This window comes from Tupaia chinensis, unplaced genomic scaffold (genome assembly GCF_000334495.1).
Source record: "Tupaia chinensis unplaced genomic scaffold, TupChi_1.0 Scaffold000159_1, whole genome shotgun sequence".
Taxonomy (NCBI): Eukaryota; Metazoa; Chordata; class Mammalia; order Scandentia; family Tupaiidae; genus Tupaia; species Tupaia belangeri.
Genome location: NW_006159630.1, coordinates 6215173 through 6220900, shown reverse-complemented (window position 1 = coordinate 6220900; position 5728 = coordinate 6215173).

Here is a 5728-nt window from a genome sequence, read left to right as displayed (position 1 = left end):
CTACCTGGCCCAGGTGCCAATGAATGTGCGCCGCCACAGCCGCGCCATGCAGCTGGCCGCCAGCAGACCAGGACTTCCCAAAGGAATCTCCTAGGTCCTCGGGGCGGGCAGAGGTAAGAGGTCACCAGTTCCTGACCAGAGGGTGGCTTCGCACTCAGCTCTAAGTAGAGATAAGGACCGCCAATTGGTGGAGACCAGGGAACCTTCCCCCCCCACCCCAAGCTTCTTTTTTAAGGTAATAAATAAATTCATGCATACATACCTCACTTAGCAATGGAAGACTGAGACTAAAGGAGGGTAGCAGTGGCCAGCAGTGGGCCCAGGCCCTTCTGGAAGGACCTACGGCAGGGCAGCCCTGGCAGTTGCTTCCTGAGTCCAGGAGCCTCGATCTCAGGCATGGCTTGGTTCCCAGTCAGACTCTTTTCCTGCCAGCCCACGTCCTAAACCAGTAAGCTGGCCCCAGCTCCTCCCTGGGTGCCTGTCCTCAGCTGTCCACACTGTGTAAAATGGCCAGCCAGCCAGTGGCGTGGCGATGTAGGCTGCTGCATCTCACATGACCAATGGCACAGTTCGAGTCCCAAACATGCAGCTTGAAAAACACACCAGGCACCTGTGTGTGCCCAAAACTGCAGGAGGAGAGTGGAGGAGAAGGGATTGAGGCATGGCCTCCTCCCTCAGGGTGCTTCCTCACTTTCCCTCTCTCCTTTTCCCTTTCCCTCTGTCTCTGGCAACCACATGGACCCTATAGCAAATTAAAAAAAAGGGCAAAAAATGGGTCATAGATGGCATAATGGTTATGTCACTGGACTCCCACATGGCTCACCACAGTTCAAGTCCTGGACCTGGTGGCTTGAAACTCACGGAGTTTTCATACAACCTAGCAATTTTACTTCCAGGCATATACTCAAGAGAACTGAAAACCTGTCCACCCAAAATGTATACACGCATGTTCATAGCAGCACTGCTACCTTAGCCAAAAGGTGGAAACAACCCGATGTCCTCTAAGGGACAGGTGGATAAACACAATGTGCTCTATTTATACCGTGGCAGTGCTATTTGACTGTAAACAGGAATGAACGCTGATATCTGTTACAGCACGGATGGACCTTGGGAACATTCAGGTAAGTGAAGGCAGTTAGTGACAAAAGACCAACACTGTAACCCCGTGGGTATGAGATGCCAGAGTAGACAGATCTGCACAGACAGCGCAGGGTAGTGGCTGCTCGAAGCTGGGGAACGGGAGTATAGCAGAGTCACAGTTAAAGGGTACCAGGTTTCTGTCTGTAGTGAGGGAAGATATTCTAAAAATGACTGTGGTTGGGGCCGGCAAGTGGCATGGTGGTTAAAGGCGCTGGACTCCCACATAGCCGACCATGGTTCAAGTCTTGGACCTGGTGGCTTACTTCCTCCCTTCCTCGCTCTCTCTCTCTGTCTCTCTCTGATCAAACTGGAAAATAATGATAATAATAATAAATAAAGCCAAGTAATAATTCTTTAAAAATAAAATAAATAAATAAAAGTGACTGTGGTGGTAGTTGCCTGAATGCAGGGCATTTCCAAAAGTTCATGGAGAATGCGTATTATTTTAAAAATGCATAGATTTCAAACCCTTTTGCACCAAAATACTTCTTGCTTTTGCTGTAGGGCATCTATACTTGCTGAAGAGAGAATGAGAAATCAACCCCAGAGGGGATGACTACACAATCCCTTCTCCTCCAGTCTCCTCTCAGGATTTTGGACATACCTTAACACATGCCTGGCATGTTTTTCAAGCCTCCGGGTCCAGGACTCAACCTGTGGAGTCAGGCATGTGGGATCCAGTGCGTTGGCAATACTCTCATACTTTAATTTCACTTTTTTCTTTTTATTTATGTATTTAATTTTACTTGTTATTATTATATTATTTTTATTTGACCAGAGAGAGACAGAGAGAGAGAGCGGGAAAGTGAGAAAGCAAACCGCCAGGTCCAGGACTCGATCTGTGCTCAGCCATGTGGGAGTCCAGCACCTTAACCATCACGCTGCCTGTGAGTTCCTAACTTCACGTTTATTTTCCTTTTTTTTTTTTTAAGAGATTTTTGCTATCGGGTGTGTACACTTGCCAAAGAGAGGCAGAATGCAAGAAATCATCCGTGGGAGGGATAGCCATGCTGCAATCCCCTCTCCTCCATTCTCCTCTGGGTATTCTGGGCATATGCACACATGCACCCGGCATGAGTTTTAAGCCAGTGGGTCTGGGACTCAAACCGTGGTCAACTATGTGGGAGTCCAGTGACATAACCTTTATACCATCTGCTGGTCCCCCCCAATTCCACTTTTCCACAAATTTTTTGAAGTTCTCTTATAGCTGTGAATATATTAAAACTATTGAATTATACACTTTAAGCAGGTGTATTGTATAATATGTTCATCTCAATGAAGCTGTTTGGAAAAAGTTAGGAATATGGGGACCAGCAGTTAGCATAATGGCTATGTCACTGGACCCCCTGTGGTCGACCGCAGTTGGAGTCCCAGACCCGGTGGTTTAAAACTCACTCCTGGTGCGTGTGCGTGCATGCCCAAGATCTCGAGAGGAGAATGGAGGAGAAGGGATTGTAGTGTGGCCATCCCCCCGGGGGGTGATTTCTCGCTTTCGGTCTCTCTCTCTCTCTCTGTCTGGCAAACGCACGCTCCCTACAGCAAAAACTCTCCAAAAAAAAAAAAAAGAGAGAGAGAGAGAGAAAGAAAGAAAAAAGAAAAAAGTTAGAAATATGAACAGTTTTGGGGCCAGCAGGTGGCATAGTGGTTAAGGTACTGGGTTCCTACATGACCAACCATGGTTCAAGTCCCAAACCCAGTGGCTTGAATATTAGGCTGGGTACGTGTACATGCATGCCCAAAACTCCAGGAGAAGAATGGAGGAGAAGGGATTACAGCATGGCCATTTCCCCTAGGGGATGATTTCTCACTTTCCCACTCAGTCTCTCTCCTTCTGACAAGCACACATGTCCTATGGCAAAAAAATAAAAAACAGTTTCAAATTTCATCTGCTGGCCTGCTCCTCTGGACACACTTCAGTAAAGCAGTTTTGGGCATGGCCAAACAAAACAACAACAACAAAAAAACATAAGTAGCTCTTTATCTGGCTGTAATGCAATTAAACTTGAAACGATGTCTCCCTACTAGGCCCCACTCTGCGGGGGTAGAGCTAGGCAAAGCAACTTCTCCCTACTTGAAAAAAAATTTTTTTTTTGCCATATGGTGCATCCACTCCCCAAAGAAAGAGAAAAGGAAAATGAGAAATCACCCCTCAGGGGGATGCCCACTCATTCCCTTTTCCTTCAGTCTCCTCTCAAGGTTTTGGGTACACATGCATGCACCCAGCATGATTTTCAAGCCACCAGGTCTGGGGCTTGAACTGCAGTCAGCTATGTGGAAGTCTAGTTACCTTAACTACCATGCCACCTGCGGGCCCCTCTCTGTACATTCTTTACCCACCTCAGTTTTGACCTCTCCCAGGTCTGACTCTAGATCTTCCCCTTACCATTATGTGACCTCAGGCAAATGACTTGACCTCTCTGATACTAGTTTCTCATCTGTAAATGGAGCTAGTGTTGCCTCCCTGAGAGGCTGTTATAAAAAGAACTACATGGGCCTGCAGGTGGCGTGGTGGTTAAGGCACTGGACTCCCACATGGTTGACCACGATTCGAGTCCCGGACCTGCTGACTTGCTTTCTCTCTCTCCCTCTCTCTAGTCAAATTAAAAATAATAATAATAATAATAATAATGAAATTAAATAATTCTTAACAAACAAACAAAACAGGAACTACGTGATACTGTAACATTCCAGCCCAGTGCCTCACACTGGGTTAAGTACAGAGTAAATGTTTGCTATGATCAGTCGTCCATTAATTCATCAGGCATGTCAGACTCTCTAGTGTGCAATGGGACAGAAAAATATAAACCTCAGGCTCTCACGGTCTGGTTGGGAGGCAGACACAACCATAAATCTGACCTCCCACACACTGAGATAACACCCTGATAACTCCATCGTAGGTTGAAAATATAAGCTGAAATGTACTTCATTTACCCTACCTGCATTACGGCCTAGCCCAGCCTACCTGGAATGTCTCAGAAATACTTACCAGGCTACAGTTAGGCAAAACCATCTAACACAGGGGCCGGCAGGTGGCATGGTGGTTAAGGGCGCTGGACTCTCAAATGGCTGACTGCGGTTCAAGTCCCGGGCCTGCTGACTTGCTTTCTCACTTGCCCTCTCTGTCTCTTTCTGGTCAAATTGAAATAAATAAATAAAGGTGAATAAAGTAATTCTCAAAAAAAAAAGAAAAAAAGGTAAAAAAAGAAATCCTAAAAAAAAAAAAAAAAAAAAAAAAACCCTGTCTATTAAAAAAAAATAATCTAACACAAAGCCTGTTTTATAATGAAATGTTGAATAGCTAATGTGATTTATTGAATACTAAACTGAAAGTGAAAAACAGAATGCAATCCTTATTATTATTATTGCTAGAGGTATGTGCACTTGCCACAGAGAGACAGAGAAAGAGAGAATGCACCCCCCACTGGGGCATGATCACGCTGAAATCCCTTCTCCTCCATTTCTCCATCCTGTTGGCATTTTAGGCATGCACACACACATGCATGGTGTGTGAGTGTGTTTAAGAATTATTTTATTTAATTTTATTTATTTATTTATTTATTTATTTAAATTTGACCAAAGAGGGACAGAGCAAGAGAGGGAGAGAGAGAAGGAAAGTGAGAAAGCAAGCTGCCAGGTTCAGGACTCAAACCACGGTCAGCCATGTGGGAGTCCAGTGTCCTTAACTACCAGGCCACTGGCCGGCCCCTGCATGGTGTGTGTGTGTGTGTAGAGGTTTTTGCTATAGGGCATGAGTGCTCATCAGAAAGACAGAGAGACAGAGAGATAGAAAGCGAGAAATTAACCCCCAGGGGTGTAAGGCCACGCCGCAATCCCATCTCTCTCAGGATCTTGGGCACACACATACACATGTGCCTGGAGTGAGTTTAAGCCACCAGGTCTGGGACTTGAACTGTGGTTGATTACATGGGAGTCCAGCGATGTAGCCATTATGCCATCTGCTGGTCACCACAAGGTGTTTTTGAGGCCACCAAGGCCTCAAAACTGCACAGTCCAAACTGTACAGTTAGCCATGTGGGATCTAATCCCTTTAACCACTGAGCTATGGGGCCAGCACAATTCTTATTATTTTAAGCCAAGTCATTAGTCATTATCCTTAAGAGACAGAGAGAGAGAGAGAGAGATAACAGTCCATACCACGTAAAGTCAAGACATCTTTTTTTTTTTTTTCTGGAGAGGTTTTTGCTATAGGGTACGTGTGCTCACCAGACAGAGAGAGAGAGACATAGAGACAGAAAGTGAGAAATCACCCCCCAGGGGGGATGGTCACGCCGCAATCCCTTCTCCTCCATTCTCCTCTCGGGATCTTGGGCACGCACGCACATGCGCCCGGCGTGAGTTTTAAGTCACCGGGTCTGAGACGCGAACCGTGGTCGACTACGTGGGAGTCCAGCAACATAGCCATTACGCTAACTGCTGGTTCCCAAGTCAAGACATCTTAAGTTGAACCGTTGAACCATTTTAAGCTGAGGACTGTCCGTAGAGTTTTCTGGGTAAAATGGGGAGGAGGAATTCTGACATCTTGTAACCCTTATTTTTATTTCTATTGCTTCGTTTCGATTGAAAACAC